Raw genomic sequence first — 23,247 nt, forward strand, 5'->3', positions numbered from 1 at the left:
AAACAAAAGCAGCACGTCCTGAATCCTTCAATTAATGAAGAGACATGAGCCAGAGCCACCAATTACAAGGCTGATCACATCCATGCGCTTCAGACTTTTGAAACTGGGGAAAATGGGGTGCTTGAATTTTGGAAAGAAGAGCTGGTGACAAAATGAAGGGTTCCCAAAAAGAAGTGGTCTCAATAAAAAGAAGGTGGCCTGGAAAAAGAAAGGTGCAGATCTTGGCTAGAGGAAAGGTCCTGAAAGCGGAGGAAGATCCTAGAGACCTGAGGGCTGTGTGTTGCTGCATGCTAGGGGATGGCCCTCCTGGATGAACAGTGATGTTTCTGCTGTGAAGAGAAGTTGAGACTTAGTGGACATAACACCGGGGTGGTGGCAAGTATGAGAGAGTGCATGAAATAATTAAGAAAGGTAACAGTTCTAATCTTGCTAGTTGTTAAGCAAACCCCAGTTCCCAAATCCATGGTGGGTTGTCATTTGTTCTGTTTCATCCATGCCACTGCTACTTATTTAAAGCAGTCTGAATTTCCTGGGCTAGAGATGATGATGGATCATGTGAATTTTCTACATTTCTTTGCTGTTGTAATACAAGAGATAAAAAGAACATTGTCATATAATTACCGTTTTCCTCCAAAGATTTCTCAGCTGATACAAAAGCACTCCAAAGCACACCACCCAGGGGAAAGGAACACTGACACTTTTAACCTTGAAAGTAGACACCCAAACCAGAGTAATGGGATATAAAAGGTAAACACTGGCCTGATTAAAAAATTGCTGGTGTTCCAAAAATGTGTGCATGGAAAAGACCTTTTCCAGATGTAATAAAAAAACCTTAATATGGAAACTCATCAATACTAAGAAGTCTGTAAACTGTTAAAATGTGTATAATTAAAATCAATTTATCAGGAATACAACATATTTACAATGCAATAGAACTGATTGGTGCCTGGCTGAGTCATAGTAATACTAACTTTTCAAAGAAGTTGCCCACATGTTTTTGAGTGACTAAGCCCAAGTCCTTTTCATGGTGTAGTGAACCACTGGAGATTTGCAATGACATCTCACTGTGTTTTAAGCTCATCTAGATTATAAGCACTAGTTTTGTATTAGCAATCTGCTTCTCCTTTCTCCTCTGTCTCCACAATAAACTCTTGACAACTCTTTTTGAAGGTCAGATGAGCATGTTAAGCTGTCCATGTGGATGTAACATTTTTTCACTGTTTTCAACTAAGTCTTGTAAGCAGAGCTGAGAAAAGTCAGAGGTCTCTAGTTCCTTGATTACACAGAGCCACTTTCTTTGGCAGCTCAATATCTTGTGGTAGCTCAGGGCAGGCATTTTCTTCTGACAGCATTCCAGTGATGTAATCATAAAAGCTGCAAACAATTATCTTCTCAGAGTGTTTCTGAAACTTACTAGTGAGGGCAGCAAGACAATGACTGTGATAGAACTCTTGGAAGAAAAAAAAGGGTGTCACTACTTTGGTATGTCATTTCCATTACACTTTTTACTGCTAGATCTTCACAATGCTAGACTAGGACAATAATAAAAGATGGCCTTATTTTCTGCAGAGTAAACTTGTGAGCTTTTTATGTTTTGCACCATTTTTGCAGAACTGTGCCCACTGTCTGTCTACAAAGAATATAGTTGCAGCATCTTTCATCCCGGTAAAACAAATATCATGCAAAACTTCTGGTTTGCTCTCTGTAACCAGGTTTTCCAGCAGCCATTTTTTCCCTGACGAGGCACAACACTTCCTTTTACAGGTCCTGTAAAGTTCCACAAGGCTTTTCATCAGATCACATACATGATGAATAACATGGATCCTGGAAATCTGGGGGTAATTATCCCAAGCCTTTTCACTTTGTTGTATCCCACCACTTTCTTGGAGGCTCACAGAGATATTTTTGCTGTTGCCTTTTGCTTTAGGACTTCAGTAAAACTCAAGTCATATAAGAACATAACACTCAACTGCAAAAGGGTGACACAGTTACCTCGACAGAGGGAATAGCGATCAGATCTATTGCAAATGCTACTGTTGGAAGTAGGTAACAGATCTAGACTTTGTTTGGGACTGACTCTGAGCTAGGCGTGCCGCCTAGTGAAAAAACCTCCAGTCACTGAAAAAGTGGCAAAGTACTCTGTTGTGGACTGCTAGTGACTTTTACACAAGCACTGTACTGCAGAATCTGGTTTCTTGCAAAACACCAGCTCTGTCAAGGTCACAGCTTGATAAGTCCTATCCATGTTTGCAGAACACCTACACTAAACACATCAGAAAGCCGAGAGTAGGAGAAGGTGCTAAACGCTACACTTTGGGTAAGCTCTGCTTACACGAGCTGGCTCTGTAGTGACTTCTGCCTCTAATTTGTACAGATCGCTGCACTGAAAGAGAGAGCCACTGTTGACACAAGTGCACACACGGTTCAGAACTGTGGCTCTTCCATTTGCTTACTGCAGTTACTGGGGAACTCTTCCCTGGCTAGGAAACACTATTTTTGTCATGCTAAAATTTCAAGCTGCTGTGGGAGCTGGTGTCTGCATTTCTAGTCATGGTTGATGAGGGAGCTTATACAAAACCAAAGCTATGGCAATTGGGACTAAAGAGGGAAATTACTTATTCCATTAGCAGGAAAGCAAAATAAGCCTGACAAGTTACAAATCCATATTATGTGCCCTGAGCCCTAACCAGTATATGTAATCCAACTTCACCTATGTTTCTTGCAGCATTGCCATCACCAGTCTTTGTCTCTCCTAAATTCTCCTCAACTCCAGCTCCACTTACAGTCTCTTGATCTGTTCATGTAACATCCGAAGACCTACTTATGTGTCTTGTTTATAGCCTTTGGGCTTTCTGCTGAGCACAAGTGAGCACAGGCTATGAAGAGCTACAGGCACGGTCACTGGTTAACCAGCTGCTGTCAGAAAGAAACCTCAGCTGAGTTCCCCTTGCTACTCCCTCTTTCCTGCTCCCATCCAGTCACCTGTCAGACCTTCATGTCTTCCAGATCTCTGCTCAGCCATTCCTTTTGCTGAAACTGGCCAGCATGTTCAAAACTCTTTGACAAAGACTTTATTTCCTTAAGATGTGACATCGAAAAATACAAACCAACCTCCTCTTTCTTCCTGTTTCTAAGAAGAACAACCCACTAAGAAGAGTGTATACACTTAGCATCCTTATTCACCGGACAGTGAGAACTTACAGAAGTGAGAACCTGGTGAAGGACTGAGGCGCATGGCACTCCAAGTAACAGAAAAACTACCAAAACTCTAGGGAAGAAAACTCAGATTGAGCTCTGTATTCCTTTTTAGTCAAGATCAAAGTGTCACTTATGCCCAGAGGTTTGTCTGTGATATAAAATGCGAGTGAGACAGCTTTCCTGCTGCCACCCTGGATTCCAGGGGTTGATTGTGGCTCTGCTGCAGCAGCACCACCACTCTGCAGCGGGGGAGGTATGGGGTGACATCCAAAGCATTACTCATGTCCTTCTATCTGCAGATAAGTGATGATGGCAGCCCCTGGCAGCTCTCCCTGGCTGCAGCCCAGAAGGCCCATGATGTCTGAGGGGGGAGGCTCTGTGCAAGTTCTCAGACTCTTAAATCTGACTTCTCTCTACCCAGCCTCCCCAGAGCTCCAGATGTTGTTTAAAAGGTCACACACATCTTAACTGTATCAGCATTAACAATTCTGAGCAAATTCTGGTCTTCCAGTACTCCTGAGGTCTACCTTGGTGTGATCTCTGGCAATACAGGTGAGTGTTGGATCATTCATTGTAGGGAACCTGAAGCAGTTACACAAAACAATCTAACAGCTCGGTCGAGCTCCACACAAATACTTTTGCTAATTTCAGGATAAGAGTAAAGTAGATGTGAAACTCAGCCAACAACTGTGAAAATCCTGTGTTGGTCTCAAGCCCAGCATGGAATGGCACATACCTCATTGCTGGTAGAGATCACTAGCCCTACAGTTAGCATCAGGGAGGAGGAAAATGCAGTGAAGTTGATTCATATATATAATATTTCCCATGTAAGTGTGTGGGACTTTAGCCTTTTACCATAACCTAAATTTTAAGAAAAACAACAACTCGTTTCCAGTTCAATAACAAAAGCATATGACATTTTATATTAGCCTGAGAAATAAGGGAGGGCCAGGTATGATGTAATTGTCTTCTTTGATGCTCCCTATTTTGCAAAATCATTATATTTATGTGCTATATTAAGCCATTTGAAGAGATGCTCTCAGCCAGAAGCAGCAAATAAATGAGAGCAGAAGACTACATTTGGAGAGTTGTAAGGACACATTTTATCAGACTTCTAACTAATAACTAAAGCATAGCTATGATGAGATCTTACAAAGGTGTCATAAGATCTTTTGACTTAAAGAAAAATAGAAAAGACAAGCAAAAATCCCAAGTAAAGATTGATATGAATGACTGGATTTAATGACTTCCTTAAACAGCAACAAATAAGTAGATAAGGTCTTGTTTCAAGACACATTTCTATCCACAGATTCTTCGCCGGAAGCCAGGCTACAAAGATCTGATTTTCTCCTTTTAGTGGTCATAAAATGTTGGCTGAAGCGGATTTTAGGTTCCTCATTCTTTTTTGAGCACTGACTATGATCTCCTGCAAGATGCCAAGGGGATCCCAACTAATTTACACAAACCAGAAATCTGACTGTGAGAAACTATAAACAGAAGCCAGGGAAGTTAGGGGTGACTGGCAGGATGGGAATACAACTTCCAACAGCACCTTGAGTTTGGAACTTGTATCCTGATTTTTTTCTAAAGGTATTTTGTCGCATTTTTTTTTTTTTTTTTTTTTTTTTTTTTTAGCAGTACTCCAGGAAAGAAGAAGCTATGCTAGCAAGAGGGGGGGGAAAATTGCAGAAATTTTTCAATGTTTCTTACTCTCCACTGCTCAGTGGCATAAAGTTACAAACCATAAAATCATTGTATTTCTTGGACACTCAGTTCACTACAATATGGAGAAATCTCTGAATTTGACTCCTGTATATTAGTAGTCACTTTAGCTTTCACAGAGATACTTCCTATTCTGCACAGTTCTTCTGCTGTAACTCCATGCAAGTTACAGCCAAGAGTGCAACTACAGAAATCTAACTTTAGATCATTTGTTTCTGAAGCTGTGCTGCTGCCAGCAGAAATTCACTGAAAGAACAGCTTAAAAGGACATGTTTTTCCTAATACTATGTATTTTTATAATTTTGTCGCTCATTGCCAAATGCAAGAGTTCAAGCTATTGTAGCTCTAGCAAGCTAATGGAGATGAGCCAATTTTTACCACTCAGAATCCTGGTTTTATTTCCACATTCCTGTCCACCCACTTGTTCTGTATTGTTCCATAAAACCACCTCACGTCTGGTTTGTTTATTTTCAAATGTGTTACTTTACTGTCTAATTACAGTGAGAGAGTAGATGGACTTACTATTTCTATGTGAAATATGTAAATTGTAGCATAATCAAAATAATTTTGGAAAAATTATAAGCTTTAAATAAAGAAAACAGTGAATGAAGGAGTAAAACACAACCATGAAGTAGTCCTGACAACTCAGAAGTGTGAGTCAGGTGTTTCAGAAATCTTGAAGATTTGGGGAAATTGGTTTCTGGCACTGTACAGAAAAAAACCCAACCAAATAAAACCCCCTCCAGGCTGCTTGCTAATACATTTGAATGAAATTAATTTCTTTATAGAGCTTACAGCATACAAAATTTTGCAATGAGAGTCAAGAGTTGACAGAAGCGATGAGTCAGTGACTTAGGGAACAAAAGAGGACTGGGCACACGTGGGGTGGCAGGTGTGAAGCAGCAGTCCTTTCCTGTAGGACAGTGCAAAAAAGCAAAACAAAAGAAATTTTGAGTCTGTAAGCAAAGAGACACTCGGTAAGTTAAGCCAATTTACCTGACCATGGAAAATCACTGTGCATTAAAGCCCCAAATGGTTGTCCTCATGTAGGATTAAAGTGGTCTTAATGTGACTAAAGTGGTCCTTGATCCTTGGGGATTTAGTCCTTGATGAAAGAGTGTTCTGAATTGATTTAAAGGCATTTTGTAGGATGAAATCTTTAACATGCCAGTTTCTCCCTTTGTAAGTTATGCCAACTGACTTCATACTTCTCCTTGACTCACCATAATGTTGCTGATTTTCCCCATGAAACACAGCATTAATTTCAAATACAAACACTCAGATTGACAGGACAGAACTAGTCTTGGGCAAATTGCAGCCAAGCACTGTATTGGGAGCACTGGAGACTGAATAATATCATTCAGAGAACAGGTAAAACCAGAGCAAAACCACTAACTTGACTTGTCCTGAGATAAAAATTTCTAGGCCAAAGCCTAGATGTAGTCACCCTAGACCAAGAGCACACAAGCTACTGATCCCAGGGTAAACCACATTTACTACACAGGAATCACCCTCTGTTTTAGCTGTGGTAAAAATTTCCATCCAGGGCAGATTTGCCTTAGTTCAAGAGATTGTGTCACATCCTTGAGGGTGGAAAGGAGGGAAGAGGAGGTAGTTAGGATTTTCCAAAGGTATTTCATAGCTCAGGGTTAGTCCATACCTCAGGGGAGAAAGCAGTCCCTGCCATGGGCACTTCCCCATCTCGTGATACAAAACACACTGTGGTACTTACAGATGAGGAGAATTACACTCCTCCTGATTTCCCCCTACAAATCCATCTCTGCAAGGCCTAAGAAGATAAACCCAGAGGAAGGCAGGACATACTGATCTCCAGGGCATATCCAGCTTTCAGCCTTCTGCACTCAGCTTCAAGATGGGATGTCAGCACCAAATGCGTCAGCTTGTGCAGAGCAGCACCCGTCTCTAGAGCCTGGACATGGCTCAGGTTAATTTTACACAGCCCCAGTAGCTGTTCCAGGCTAGTGGCTTCTTATGTACAGCCAACAAATTAAAATTGACATAATTAAAGGAAGAAAATCTCAATCCAGTCTCAGCTCCCAAGGACACTGGCAGCAGGGAGAATATGTGGATTATTCTTGACACTTGCATACCTGTTTTACTCTTGTTTTAAAATCTTCCATTGAGGAAGATACAAAAGCATTTATTTTCTAATGAGGAAAGCCAAAACTCTGAGACTGATAGAAACCATACAGATTGCATCAGGCTTTGAATCTTTTGACATGCTTACCTAACCCTGTAACACGCACTTACTTGCAGTTTGGGATCATTTATAGTCTACTTCTGCTATCAGTCACAGCAAAGGTTTTCTCCATTCTGACTTCTGCATGAGCTGAAGTGTGGGAAGACATCTCCATCTCAGCTTGACTCCTGTTGAAGAATTAGGCTCCAGGCTCTGCAGATCAGCTGTGCTGGCCTCCTCTAATAGACGTGCAAGAGTCCTATCAGTGCTCTAGTATTCCTACATAATGGCTTCTAAGTAAAAGATACTTGGGTGGGAAGTGCTGGGCAAATACTGGTCATGAAACAGGTCAGGTAAAGGAGCAGATCTAACATAATTATGTCTCTGAATGACAGTAAATATTCAAACACAGTGTGGAGTGCTGAGTTCAACAACCACTGTCTGCTCAGTCCTAAGACAGACAGTGAGACAATTCAGGCCGAACACTGAAGAACAGGTTCACTACAGATAGGGGAATACAACATCTGCTGATATTCCCAATGCACAATGGGGCTTCTGAGCCACAAATACCAGATTGTGAGGGATGCTCTGGATCTTGGCTCTCTTCCATGAAGTAGGATGTCACTGGACCAATGTAATCATACAGTAATGGAAACTTCCTTCCATCATGCTATAGCCTGCTGGTGTGACAATCAGGCCCAGAAAGATGAGAAACACCAGGTATGAAGCTAGACATGTATATATATGTCTGTGTGTGTAAGACACACAAAAGCAAAGAAAACTTTATTTTCTCTGTATCAAGATGAATTTTTCTGGTCTAGTACCAGTGAGACAGAAATCCTTGTTGATGCACTTATCATCCCAGAGGCTGAAGCATGTCTGGAAAAAGTCTCTAGAAAAGAGGAATTGACAGCATGGTCCTTCCCTCAGGAGTCATTGAGAAATTAGCTGCATTTCTTCATAAACAAAATAAAGCAGGCACAGCAGAATGAAAATGCAGGAGATACAGATGAGGCTTGTGTTGCTGTAGCACTCCTTGCACCCTTGCAGCTAGGTTAAATCCACAGCCTCTGAAATCTGGTCAGCTGGCATTAGCATCAGCCTCTTTAAGACACAGCTTTCTAATCCAGCTGTCATGGAGGTGTGCAGTCTTACCTGCTCAAGGAGAGGGAGAAGGGTGAAGAAGACAAATGAAAATGGGATGGGAGGAAGTAGAATGCAGAAGGGACAGGATGGTGGAAGAACAATAAGTTTTGGGTATGAACTAAAGCCAGTGGAGAATATGGTGTTTCCTGTGAGTCCTTCTTTTTCTTAGCAGAACTAGGATGACAAAAACCTGTCTCTCAGGAAAAAAGGAAATGATAGCCCTGTTATGTAACAGAACACTTCAGCAAAAGGTAAAAAGTAGGGTCATCTATGTAAAGCTGGACTTTGAGTGACAACTTGGCACTTCTAGCATCAGTACCAAAGTGCAAACATGGCTAGAATGGCTAATTGCCTCCTTTATTTTTTTTCAACAATAAGGTCTGATTTCAGATTTACTGGAGTAATCACTTTGATATCTTGTTAAATGCACTGTTTACCCAACATGATTTCAACACAGGTTTTAGACAGTGTATTCTTTACAGACTAAGTACTTTTCTTTTCTTTTTTTTTTCTTTTTTTTTGCCTTTAGTTTTTTTCTGATTCATTTTAAAAAAAAAAAAAACAGTTCACAGAGCAAGCAGAATTTGAGCTTTGCTGCTTAATACACCTTAGAGTGTAGCCCCAAACACAACCGCAGCTCTGCCCTTTTCAAGGGCACTCTGCCCAGGGTGCAGCACAAAAGCGCCCTAAGGAGGGCTGGATCTGGGTCATAATCTTGCAACAAACAGCTTCAAGAATAAATCACAATCATTTTTGTCTCATCTTTCTGATAATTCTTTAAGCTGCAAATATTTTGAACACTTGCAGTAAGTCCTGCAGAGGACATGGTGAACGTTAAGCAGAGTTATGTATATTCTTGACAATGGGTTTATGAGACACAGAAATGAAGACATTATGCTTTTTTCAGACTGTCCTTTATACCTATGTCTAAACATCAATTACTGTTGTCTAGAGGAAAGTGATTTACCTTAAGATAAATGTTACAGCCTGTGATCAGCAAGTTATTGCTCAGTGTTAAATTAGATTTTCAAGTTTACTTCTGCACTGCAAAACTTGCAGTATCACAATCATATGATGCCAAAAAGCATTTCTTGTCATTTGGCAAAAGGAAAGCAAGTGTTTCCCAGTAAACAGCTTCATTACCAAGTCCACTGACAGTACATCCAACATGCAGGCCTTGCACTGTTCGAATTGTACCTCATACATAGTTAAATACCAGTATTGGCATTTAGCCTCTCATTTGCCTCTGGTTCTAATAAGTCAAGCCTTCAAGCTGATTTATAGAACTGCACTCAGTATGAAATTTGGCACAATACTCCTTCTCTCTCAGGACAAGCAGAGCCTGGCATAACAACAGATTTCCAGAAATCAAACAGAAAGACTGTATACAGTCCTACTGCATTAGGCCTAGCTAATCCCATGAGCTCCCTGAACAGTGTGTGGAGGGGCAGCAGATCTTCTGCTGACATTTTTCTAATGCAGCTTTTAAAAGAATGGAGTCTTGACTCAGCTTGATGATAAGAGAACAGAGCAAAATCAATAGCACTGTTCTTGGTGCTGGGTGAAACACCGGCTGTAATGAGTACAGAGCCTCCCTAGGCATTCCCATTGGCACTTGACACATGCTGCTCCGCTTTGGGACCCTGCACAGCCAGTTCCCTTCAAAAGCAGGGATCCTGCTGTGCTCAGGCTAGAGAAAGAAACAAATCAATACCCAGATCGACGTTCCCAGACATGCGCTGCCTCTCCTCTCTTGGAGGAGTTTGGTCAGGAGCCAAAGATGCAAAGGTCTCTGGGCCTCAGTGTGTCACCCACGACTGAACACGTCCTTTGGAAGGCCAGGGGACACCACACACGGAATGTTAACAGGTAGGCTCTCTGACTGGTGAATCACTTGGGGAAGCAGTCAGTGCTCTTCCCCTCAGAAACACTGCCCGTGTGTCCATGCCAGGACGTGGTACCTGGCTGTGATGCCTGAGCTAGTGCTAAATAAGTAGAGGCATCCAGGCCAGTTTCTCAGCAGGAGAACTTGGCTCTGATCCAGTGTTCTGCTTATGCAGCTCTTACCTCTTTGCTACCAATGCTAGCTCAGTAAGAATTAGCCTCAAAATCTGTACATTGTGCTGCATTGAGCAGCACAGGTGTACATACCTCTTAGAGGGAAAAACCAGAGCAAGCCTAGAGCAGCAGAGAATAGCAGAAGCTCCCATTTCTGCTGCCACTTTGGAGTACAGAAACATTGCTTCCTAAAGGAGTTTCTACTTGGCTGCTTAACATCCTTTTAACCAGGCCTTTTTCTAAGCACAAATTCAAGAACAGAGAAAGCTGATCAGAAATGAAAATACTATTGTCAAAAACCCAGTTATGCTCCTAGCCTGTGAGGCACAAAAACCTCTTTAAAACTTCATTTCCATTTGAAATTAAATCTGTGCTTCAGATGTTCCCAGACTTTAACTTAATAGAAACTTTCTGTATATTTACTTATAATCAAAATTTTGGTTATTACTGAAGTGTAAGTCAATATTATTAAAAGGAAAATAAACAGAACATGGGTAGTAATTTTCCCTACTCCATATTTCCAAAACTACTTTAATCAGAAGATGACAATACAGGACTATCAATTTCAGCAATGAAAGATGCTTCCACGAATCACTATTATTTTATCAGTTTGCAAGGAAGGCTTAGCTCAATGAGCTATTTAGTGCTACCAGTGCTATTCCTCACCCTGAAATTCCTCCAAAGAAAGTGCAATCATGGGTGTTCTTTTACATCTACATGAGAACAAATTACAGAAATTAAAGGATTCATATCTTTCTGGACAAATAAGACACAATGCTCAAAACCATATGAAAAAGAATGCTTGGGCATTTCGGTAAGTGTGGTCTCAACTGAATAATTTACAATTGTTTGTGTGTGTGTATATGTGGTCCTGTTATGTATGTTCTACTTACTAATGAAGTAGCTACATAACTAATAATATGAAGCTTCTCCATAGTTTTCAGTTGTTACCTCTTGGTTATTGCACAGAATGAAACCACAGGCATGTGAAAATGCTCAGCCAAAGAGCTGGTCAGAGTGAAAATTAGACCCCTTTTCTCCAGCTTCTGCCTGTGGAGGCACAGTGCTTTGCTATTTTAATACTGCTTTTTGCTATAAGATTACTTCTTTTGAATTCTTATGGACTTTCAGCTGTATAAATGCAAGATCAGGCAGCTTTTTGGAAGGAAAAAAAAAAGAAGATGGTGTAGACTGTATTCAAAGAAGCAGAATCTAGGGAGGGAAGCAAGCTATCAGTCACCTACAGGGCAGAATGCTGGATGGGCCAAACACTCAATAAACCAGAGTCAATAACATCCTAGTCCTGCTCTTATTCTTACTTCTTTTCCAGCATTATCATTTTATGTCTGGGTGAACTTTCTGTAGACTTCTTCATTTCTCACTTTTTTATAGGAAGTTTTTGATCCCTCTAAACTGCATTTCTTTGCTCCTTCCTAAACCCTTCAGTAGTCTCCCCAGTAAATCTCATCAGATCCGCCTCCATAATTTTTGTGTGAGCACTTCACCAGTTTTCCTTTCCCTTAACTATCTCCAGTCCTTTTGTTCTCTTCTTCCCAAGGAATGGGAGTCTCAGGGACTTTCTTTCTCTCCTGAAGCCTCTTTACATTCCCCTCAGCCCCTTCTACGTTTCTCTTACCCCTTTTCTGCAAACGAATTTTAATCCTTTTGTTTCAGTGCCTGTGCATTTCTCCATCTAGGTGCTGGATACAGAGCACAGCAACCACCTTCATGATTTGTTCTTTCCTCTCCACACACTTGCCAAATGCGAATTACATAATTGATTTTTCGGTGACTCGAGGAAACTTTGCTTTCTTTGGTGACATTGCAGCTCGCTCAGGGATACCAAAGCCCCTCTCAGTAAGTGGCAGCAAGGACATATATGTGCATCCAGTGCTGGCAGGTTCTCAGAGGGAGCAGCGCCTTGCAGTGCTCAGGCAGTTCTTTAGTGCCACAGGGTGGTCTGTAGTGATCACTTCCACACAATACAAGCTTTTCTGTATATATGTGTTGCTGTTTAATGGCCATTATTGTTGAAAACATTAGTAGAAATTTAGATGTGAGCAAGAAACTGAATATTCCATGCACTTCCACTGCCCACTGTTAACTGTCATAGTGCCCTTTTCCTTCTCTCCAGGACTTGCTGGTATCTTGTCCACACTCTTCTCACTGTAATGAGCTGAAGAACAGGTTTGAATTTACCTTGACTTTACTTTTCTGCTTTCTTCACAAATTTCTTTAAACTTCATTTTTCATCCCCTTTAGTATGACAGCAAGAGTGCCCAGCTCCATTACAGAAGAGGCTATTTACTCTGTTGACATGTGGTGACAGCAAATGAGGCTTGCATGACTTCTCTAACTGCCTCGGAGAGAAGTCTGCTCTATGTCAGCTGCTCCAACGCACAGCAAAGGCAGGGCCTGCTGGATCTGCAACACCTCAGCCAACGCAGCTGCTGAGAGGCTCTCCTGTTTCCCAGAAACTCCCTGGGTATTCTTAAGTATGGCAAGGTGCGTTTGGCCTCCGCAGCCAGCCAGAACCAGTCAGGACATGGGAACAATGTATCTGCCTTTCGTTTCCTTTCTCAGTCCCTGGAGCTGGAGAGAAGGGTGCATCACATGATTATGTTCTCTTTCTGTCTGTCAAACGTCTTACCTGTATATCTTCCTGTCCAAAGAGGCATATCTGGAAACACATAATTGTTGCAAGACTGGGAAGGGACATCAAATCAGCTACCTCTTGTGCTTTCCTGCAGGATTTGAGTTTAGATTCCTGTCCACTTCAGAATCACAGATCTTCTGGTTTTGCCCTCTCTGCTCTGAAGATCATGCACTCTATCTGCATCTAAATACTCTCTATTCTGCCCATTGTAGGCCCAAATTCTTTCCTCCCTCCCCCCTGCTTTTATATCAGTCTACATTTACATTGTGCCTAACATTTATGCCTCATTGATATCACTGTAAAACAGAAGAGAATCAAGACTTACAATTGTAAACAAGAAATCCTCAGAGACACAACAGCATTCCTACCCACTTTGATTTTCTTTTTCTGTAAGTAAAAGATAATTTGAAAAGCTTAATTGAAATTGATCTTGATTTTCTCAAACATTGAATGATGCTGTCCTAAATCAAAATCGTAGCAACTATTCTTTTAACAATCATGAGATTGAAGAGAAAAAAAAATAAATGTCAAAACAGCTAAGAAATATTATCAATATTGGTTTGCTGGCTCAGGAAACAACACCAGTGTTTGAACTCCATATTCTTACTCAGATAGGTGGCTTGCAGAAATCCAAGAAATCTATCCTGCTGTTCCCAGAAGGATCATGTCACAAGAGCTAAACCTCAGTGTGGTAGTAGCAGTGGCAGCAGCCTAGGAGAGGACTCACTGAAGGCTAGATAGAAATAAGAGATTATCAACAAATCCTGCCAGGGCTGAAGAAAGGACTGATGAGAATTATGTAGGTTTCGCACATAGACATGAGGATAGAAGAGAAGCAGAAGGAAAAAATCCAACTCCCCCAGTCCAAAACTGAGTCAACTCTAAACAAAATTATAACAGTCACAAAGTAGCAAAATCTAGAATATGTTTCTTTTTCTACTGTGAAGGAAAAAAAAAGTCTAAAAGACTGTATTTTTAGAAAGGTACTGAGCATAATTACCTAGGAGACATGTCTGTGGTTTTAATTATATATGAACATTAGTATACACAAAACAATCTGCAAAATGTCTTTTTAAAATGAAAAAATTAGTGCAGTAACAATTCTTCATATTATTTTAAGGATCATTGCTGTAATCTTAAATGCTTTTAGACCTGCTGCCCTAAGCTATCTGTCAATGCATATTAGTTGAAATATTTAAAAAGTTGCTGTCATTCACTGAAATGTGTGCCAAAGTAGAGCTTGCCTTCCCATAAATGATAACTTTTAATGCTGTTAATGAAGTCATGTTCTGCTAATGCATTCAATATTTTTCTTGGAGCAAGAACTGCAGCTTTCTGGATTTTAGTCTGTAATTGTGATGCCATCCTTTTTGATTTTCATAGCTGCTCCTAAGTTGTAGAGTAGCCATTAAACTCAACTGCAATGACAGTTTTGGAAACATAGTAATACTGTATGCTGGAGATAATTCACAAAGCCTTTATTACTTGAGTGCTTAGAAACAGAGAAGCACTATAATGTCTAAATCCCACAAAAGCTGATTATTTTCCTCCTGAGCTTCAGACACAAATCAAAAAAATGCATCTGAATAGTAGGAAAGGAGCTGCAAAAACAGGATTTCTGAAAACATTGTTCTGGGCTAGATATCTTTGTCCCACATCCTATTTATAAATTTTGAATTACTAGGGACCATTACTTATAAAAAATAATCACATTGAGTCTGATGCACTGATGCAATTATTATTGAAGTAACTTATATGTTGCAGACTTAATTTCTTGTTATCTGTACATAAACTGTGAAGCAGCAAGAGTATAGAACACACACACACACATATATATATATATATTGGAGACAGTAACTGATGAGCAAACAGCAGAGCAAAACCAAAAACAAGACTTCATTCAAAGAGAATAGAGAAACCACAGCTTTATCAGAAGGAACTGGGCTGGGGATCGGGTGAGGTTCATCATCCATTCATTGTAGACAAGCTCTTCTCAATGGACTATTTAATGCTGGACAAATGAAGGACAAAGAGTTGATCCTTCCAGGACATAAATCTTGGATTCCACATACAGGATGTCTTTTTAACCAAAGTTGTTGCTTCAGTCATTAAATTAGCTTTTCTTGTTGCATGAGATTCAAGGCAACATCAGTAAAACATTCACTTTTTAATTACTGGGCTGCCTCTGCTATGTCTTCCATAACATGGAATTCAAACAAGGAATACAAATATTGGCCTCTGAGCTTTTCTGAGCCAAACTTTGAAGCTACAGAGGAATAACCCAGGAAGAAATCCACAGAAGCAATCAAAGATGAAAAACAAAAGCCCAAACCTACATACATATATATATATATATGCACCAGCCTTGCAAGCCCCTATTGAGATGCTTTAATACAGTGGTATACACATGAAATTCCCCCAGATGAGGTTTTAATTTTGGTTATGGTGGCAGGGAAATAAAACCAAGGCAAATATGGAGAGTAAATCCTTTCTAACGAAGTTTGGGTGTAAGAGCCAAACTTCAGGCAGACGTGTGAGACACATGGCCACATTAATTTCTAGTTGACACCTACAATTTTTTAAGACCTTGGTCTTCCTGAAACTGATAGGAAAGAAACAGTGAAGTTCACACCTCTGGCATGCTTTGTACACCTTGTGTAGACTTCCTGGTACTTGCATTTTCTGCAATTAGACATACTGACAGATTCACTGTCTCATATATGCATTAAACCATAAGAGAAAAGCTGTAGCATTTCTGAACTCACCAAAGTCTATAAAATACTTATAAATTGCTTGTAGGGCTATGTAATTCCTACAAAGCTTGGCAAGACAGAAAAAATCCACCTACTTGCAAATTTTAAAGAAATGCATATTTTCCCACAGTTAAAAAGTTTGAAGCATACAGTTTTACAGTTTTAAGTGCATATCATTCCTGAGAGTAGCTAAAACTTTGCTTCTACTTGTAAAATAAAATGCCTGCACCACTTAAAACTTGCAAAGAAACAGTTTCGGAGACAGCCACAAGACTGTACAAACTCAGACTGATTCCACCTACATTTACTGGAAAACATAGACTTAGGTAACAAAATAACAGGCCTTCCTTTAAAAGGTGGCTTCATGAAAAGGGAGAAGGTCTCCTCTGTGGCTGGAAAGAAAGTGTAGGCATGAACAAGTCACAGGACAAAGAGAGAGTCTCACCCATACGGAGTACATCCAGAGCTACGGGACACAGCTCTATATAGCAGAGTTCACAAGCCCCTCTCTTTCCAAAGCTACCCTCCATCTGTGTGAGAGAGAAGGACCTCAGTTAAACAAAAATAAAAGAAAAATGAACAAGTGATTGTGTTTATGCAGGTACTCTGATAAAAATAGCTTAAACCTAACATCTTCTGGCTGAATATTTTAGCAATGACTACAACCATTTATTTGATTCTCTGGAGACATGTATCTGTAATAGCTGTAGACAGCAAAGGAAAGCAGGATGGGTCACCAGAGGATCAAACATTTCAGAATTTCATTAATATTTGCTTATTCTAATATGAAACTCCAAGTTAAAGATTCTCATCATGCTACTGTAAAGCTTTTATTTAGACGTATACAACTGTGCTACTGAAAGTTAAGAAATCTGCCTCTGAAACCTTTTGATGTGGAGTGCTGTCATAAAAAATACCCTTCATATTTACTATTATTTTCAGTGAAGTTACAACCTCTCTTATTACATTAGGTCGATAAAGAGAAATTGAGCATGTGATGCGCATCAATGAAGTGAACTTCTGCAGATGAAGTAATAAGAACTACTTACCCAATAATTACCTTGCATTTGAAGTCCCTCAGGATCAACTTCAAGCAGTTAGACAAATGGAAAAAAAAAGGAAAGCCCTTATGATTATGTTATTATATTCTTCTCACATGAGGAAGGGGCTGGCTGGGCCATTCAAAGACTCTCTAAATTAAAACCTCTTAGTTCTTGCAAAACAAATGAACAAACAAATAACAAACAAACAACTTAGAAGAAAAAAAACCAACATCCCCCCAAACTTAGAAGAGCTTACAGAAAATGAGGATCCAAACTCTTTCAGTTAAGCAAACGAATGATTGGATTGCCCAAGAAAGACCTGGAAAAATCTGAAGACTAGCTAAGGAATCACTGATCTTAGTGACCCTAAGATCCTGTGCTGTTCTTTAAAAACCCAACTCTGTAACCCTAAGGTGAGAAAGAAAGGATGATTGGAAATTTTAACATATTAGAAAGAAAATTACACCTACCTGGAAGATTAGTGGAGGCCGTCCCCCTTTTTGAAGAAGTCAAGCGTGTCCGAGACCTGGTTACTGGAGGTTACTGTTGCAGCCATGCAGGAAAAGGAGCTGCATTGAGGGGAGTTGAGGGGTGGCAGATATTAATGGTAATGGGCAGTGGGAAGGTTAAGATTTAAGATAAATCTGGGTGGAAAAACATCTCTTGGCATACCATCCCAAACAGGAAACTCCCCCAGACTGAACCTCTACATCACAGTGCACAAATTGATAACAGTTTCCGTCTCTTTGTCCATCCCATTTTACCCTGTTTTTTTTAGGAGGGAGCATGGGACCCTGAAAGGCTTCCCAGAGCTATTAGCAAAAGCACTCCAGCTGCCAGACACCAAACTGTCATGGGTGCACAACTCGTGACAGTGCTGTCTTTGGGTCATGGTGTGAAGCCCTTGGAGGGGAGCATCCCAGCTCACTCAGGCAGTGGGAGAAGCCTTCACCGTGACCTTTCCTTCTCCTGCTTTCCTGGCAATAGCACCAGTGCTATACATAGCATTGATTTGATTGTATGAGAAAAATAAAACCAATTGCTTTCTCAAAGGAATAGTTTTCTTGAAATCTTAAGATTATTGGAAACCATTTTCTGAGAGAAAAACATAAATTTGGCTAAAACTGATCAGTCAGAACATCAGGCTGCACTATCTAGAAACTGAAAACTGGTGTTAAAGAGCCAGACAGGCAAAGAGCCAGACAGATTGCACTGCAGTAGATGTAGATTCATTGGGCTTTGGGTCCTTTTATCTTCACTTCTGAAGGCTTTCACAATGACTTGACTTTCAGTTGCATTCTAGATTGGCACAGAGCAGCTCAGAGAACTAGCATCCTTAAATTTAAAACAAAATATATTGGCAATGTAAATGTAATTCAGGCCAAGCTCCTCATCAATACTTTTTATACAATCTGGCTAAAAAATAAAGGCTCTTTTTGATGCTGACTCAACTGTGTGACTACTCTCTCCTGTGCTAGAGCCCCTTTTGTTACCCTTTTATCTATAGTATATTCACCATGTCTACTGAAGATTACTGACCTGTACTTTTCAGGTAAGATCTGAAGCCAGAGCAAACTTTAAAGCTATGCCATGAACTTCAGTGTAACTCAAGCATGTTGTGTCAGCGGTGACATTCGGCTCTGGCACTACTGAAGAATCAGAGCTCACAGCCCTGCAAAACAACATTTGATATGTGCACTGAGTAAACATCACACCATTTCTCAGCTGGCTGATCTGCTAACACGGAAAATATATCAGCAAAATCAGTGGAAGTGAAGTGCAGACTGCTGGAGCCAGGTAGCTTCAGTTGGATGACTTCAATTAGCTGAAGCAAAATTAAAGGTATCCAACCAAAGGCATATACTCACTGAATGCACACCTCACACACCCACCCCCTCTAAACCTTCCACTGAAGATAGACAAGTCTGGTTTTTGTTACTTCTGGGTTTCCAGTGCCTTTCCTTTCATACTGTAATACGTAGCTCAATAGGTGAAAGCACAGGTGAGTCTTTGTCCCTTCTGAATATATAATACATCACCCTGTACTAACTTTGTTTAACTTCCACTTTGTTTCCCCTTTCTTTGCTTCATTTGTGTCATCTTGATTTATATCTTATGACCCTGTTCATTTGTAGAAGACTACCCTATGTTTTTGATAGATTTTCTGATGTGAAAGAATCTTTCAACAGCAATTGCACCTCTCTGTGGGGAGATTTTTCTGATGTGTCATTGAATGCTGGTACAGAGAGAGATGCTGTCTTTCTGAGAATTCAGAGTGACAGCAAACACATATATGAGCTAAATTATTAATGTCTGATCAGACCATTCCTGGTAGAGTTAGGCACTGCAAAAGAAGCTTAACTTGTAACATACACATTGACCATGAATTGATAGGAAAAAAAGGCAACATGGTCTTTTGAAGAATTGCAAAGGCTTCATGGTCAGGCACATGCCAGAAAATCCATAGTGATGGTTAAATAATTACCATTGATATCCTCATGAGAAATACTCCAGCTAAGTAAAATTCTGACTCAAGGTTACAAATATTAATAAATAATAGTAACAATGCTAATTTAGCTACACGAGTATTACAAAACATCACAGTTTTCAGAGTAATGAGACTGTCATCAAGCACCATCCATAAAATAGTATTAGAAACAGATTTAAAGTGCATTTTTGCTAACAAAGGTCACCATGTACCTGCCTAACTGCTAGTGGAGAAACTATATTACAACCTGTATGTCCATTTCAAGGTTAATACTTCAACTGATGACATCAAAGTGAGCTCCACAGCAGGAAGAAAGCCAGAGTATGTATTAGAGATTGTCGCCTTTGATTTAAGATTCTTTTGAGAAGTCAGAAAAAAACATTTTGCTAACTGAATCTTTTACCATTTGAATAGGCTGAAATTTAATACAGGCTATTTCAAACTCGAGCTAGCCTCATGAAATATAAAACATGAATCGGCTTAGGACTTCAGAATAACCTATACTTACTGCAGAAAAACCAATGCATTTAGCCATACTAATCATCTTCAGTGCTTTCTGCTGAGCACTTACATTAAAATCGCTTCTTGTACAAATGAAATTCGTCTTTCAAACTGTCCGAGGTTTGTTTAAAATTACCTTCAAGTGCAGGTTACAATTCTTCTGCAGCTTTTTAGTACATTGGCTCCCTCTCCTGTTCGTTGGCTGTAAGCAAGGAACCGATCAAATGCTGCCAGTTGAAGACGTTTCTCCACACTTCCATCATTGCTTTTTGGAAGCATGCTTCTGAGGCTCACAAGAAAAGACATTTTCTTGGGTACCCAGTTGCAACCAAACCGTTTTCAGTGAATTAAGAAAAAAATACATAAAAAAAATTGAAACAATACAAAAGGATTTTTCAAGTCTTTAACTGGAAACTTTTTTAAAGCCCATCACAGAGTTAAGAGATGTGTAAATTAAAGACTACATTTGAATAGTAAAGTACAAGAAGCTGCTTGCAGTTCAGACAGTATAAAAGAAGTACAAATTTTAATAGTAACATAAAATGAAGAAGAGAAAGACCAGATGGGTAGTCAACCAGTGACAATTTGTACATGATAATTACAATAATTCATTATGGCAAAGATTTGTGGAATTGAAAACATGGTACCTTTCCTATAAAAATACCACTGGAAGGACTCCAGATCTAATATCTAGTATTCGGCCTGGGAAGTGATTATTCCTCTTTACCCAGCACTGGTGAGGTCACATCTCAGGTACTGTGTCCAGTTCTGGGCCCCTCATTACAAGAAAGACATTGAGGTGCTGAAGCAAGTCCAGAGAAGGGCAATGAAGCTAGTGAAGGATCTAGAGAGTAAGTTCTTCGAGAAAAAGCTGAGGGAACTGAGGTTGTTTAGCCTGGAGAAGAGGAATCTCAGGGATGATCTACAACTACTCGAAAGTAGGTTGTAGCCAAGTGGGGGTCAGTCTCTTCTTTCTAGTGACAGGAGGATAGGACATAGCCTCAAGCTGTGCCAGGGGACGTTTAGGTTGGACATCAAGAAGAACTTCCTCATGGATAGGGTTGTTCAGCATTGGAACAGAATGTCCAGGGAGGTGGTGGAGTTGCCATCCCTGAAGGTGTTCAAGAAACAACTGGATGTTGTTTGCACTTAGTGCCATGGTCTAGTTGACAAGGTGGTGCTTGGTCAAAGGTTGGAATCAATGATATTGGAGGTCTTTTCCAACCTAAATGATTCTGTGATTCCATGATTAATAGCAAATAAACCGACAGAATAACTGGAAATAAAATGACAGGAGTCCTATAGGAAACATGGCAAGGTATGGAGAAATCTGATTTCCTTTCTTCTCTGCCAATTAACAAATCAGCAGTGGAAGAAGAAATATGAGACCTGCCTTCAGGGAAAGGCTGGTTACAGTCAGCATAGGCACGTTCTTGCAATGAAACCTAGGTAAGCAAGAGCACCTGATTCTTGAGGGTACTGGTGACACGTAGGTGACACTAATGACATTTTTAAAATGCAGTGTATGTGATGCATCTTTCCTACTTGTCTAGAAGCATTATACATCAGGGAGTGCTCACATCACCACACTGCATCTCATACCAAAAAATGCATCTCATACCCCGAACAATCCTGAGGTATAGTGCAGGTAAAAGCTACCTTCTTTAGTTAGGTCTATTAAAAATTTAGAATTAAAGAAGATCAATAAAAGGCATTGTCCCATAGATTAAGAATCATCAGACATCTTAAAAAGAAATTGTCATCAAACTCTCACGAATGAATGGGACCATCAGCAGTGAATTTCTGCAGATTATGGTAAGAGTGAGAACTCTACTCAGCATTTCCAGTAACAGCTTTTGATTTGAGTGCTTATGACCAAAATCTGGCAGTGTGGTAAGATGGGGACAGCAAGCACAGCCTTAGATAAGAAAGTGCACTTTAACATACGAAGGAAGGGGAAGATGCATCTGGAGAGTGGGTGATTCTGAAAAATACAAGGCAGAGGCTCACATTGCATAAGCAAGCTGCATTGAACAGCTTTAATGAGATGTAAAACCAGCAGAGTTAACAACTTCTGATTTCTACTGCCAGGTTTATTTTTATCCAACACTGTTTAAAACCACAGGCATAAATAACCTGGAAAGAACATACCTCCCCTGCTCCAAGGTATGTGTTTTGAACACTTTGCTATAGTTAGTTCCTCCTTTGCTAATTTTCTTTCTAGATCTCCTTTTGCATAATGACAGCTCCAACAGAGGCATAGAGCATCTTCTTTCCAGCACATACGTTCAGTTTGGTGGTGAATTCAGCCTTCTGGAAACTTGGGGATGTGAATCTGTATCATGTCACACAAGCAAACATCATCCATGTCTTATCTCCTGTGAGATCTCTAACCAGAAACTAATATTCAAAAGGCGACCATATTTTCTGTATTTCAGATCAAAAGAACAATCCTGGAAAAAACCATGCAAGTACTTACATGCAAGCTCTGAATCATGAGCAGATAGTGACAATTATCTGGAGTCCTGACTCAGCCACTGCAGCACGGGAGGGGACGGGATTTCACATCCTTCCCCAGCGTAACATTTCCTACTGCTAGCTCTGGGCTGCTCACCTCCCAGAATAACCTGCTTTTCAGGACATCAATTTGAAATGGTTCAACTCATCCTGTATGCAGTAAAACAGAGACTTCAGTTGGCTTTGGCCCTGGAAGAGTTTTTAGGATGTGTTTTGGATAAAGGCAAATGACAAGGCTTAATACAGAGGTAAATGTGTGCAACTCAATGGTCTTTGATATATGTAAGAGACTAGAATATCTAATTCTTATCTATAAGTTGTTTAATTTTTGTTCTTCCCCACAAAAGAAGCATAATGTATCACACTTCTTTTGGATCACTGATACTGTACTTTATACTGAAAAAAAGGAAAGTATTACATAATCCTATACAAGACAAGATCTATCAAAATGAACACATCTTCAACTGAAGCAATTATCTACAACTGGATAGACAGCAACAAATGGAACTTTCCCAAGTTAAGTTGTTTGTAGAGTGGTTACACTTGAATTAAGGCCCTAAATAAACAAAATAGCTTCTGTATCACTAAATTTCAATGGAATGCATAACTAATAGATGTTATAATTTTAAAAGTATCCTACTTATTTTGAAGTCATAGTGTGAAAAGGTGTACTTTTGGATTTTACCTTTTCCTCTCATTTTTGACAATCTTCATTTCTTTGCATAAGTACATGTGAAAATATTACAAGATCAGTTTTAAAGGCATGCCCCATCAAAGCCATAAACTAGTAGCCAAGAATCATTTCTATGAGATGTTGCAATGTTTGGCAACGGTGCCTTGATTCCCTAATTTGGAACTGTAAAGGAACTACTGAAATGCCAAGTGTCTAGACTGATACCAGTGTCAGAAAGAAAACCACTAAATGTGGTACTTCATAAAACAAAGGCAAACCCTACTCCTCCTAC

General features: G+C 39.9%; 1 long non-coding RNA gene across 1 annotated transcript; it reads right to left on the minus strand.

Moving 5' to 3' along the window:
• Positions 1-16,374: 16,374 nt before the first annotated feature.
• On the minus strand, positions 16,375-20,501 carry LOC113945217. The gene is made up of 4 exons (XR_003526994.1): positions 19,902-20,501; positions 18,316-18,448; positions 17,247-17,345; positions 16,375-16,820 (listed from the first exon to the last, which is right to left on the minus strand). It is a non-coding gene; the product is annotated as an uncharacterized LOC113945217 (long non-coding RNA).
• Between the last annotated feature and the right edge of the window lie 2,746 nt (positions 20,502-23,247).

This window comes from Corapipo altera, unplaced genomic scaffold (genome assembly GCF_003945725.1).
Source record: "Corapipo altera isolate COAL_440 unplaced genomic scaffold, ASM394572v1 44, whole genome shotgun sequence".
Taxonomy (NCBI): domain Eukaryota; kingdom Metazoa; phylum Chordata; class Aves; order Passeriformes; family Pipridae; genus Corapipo; species Corapipo altera.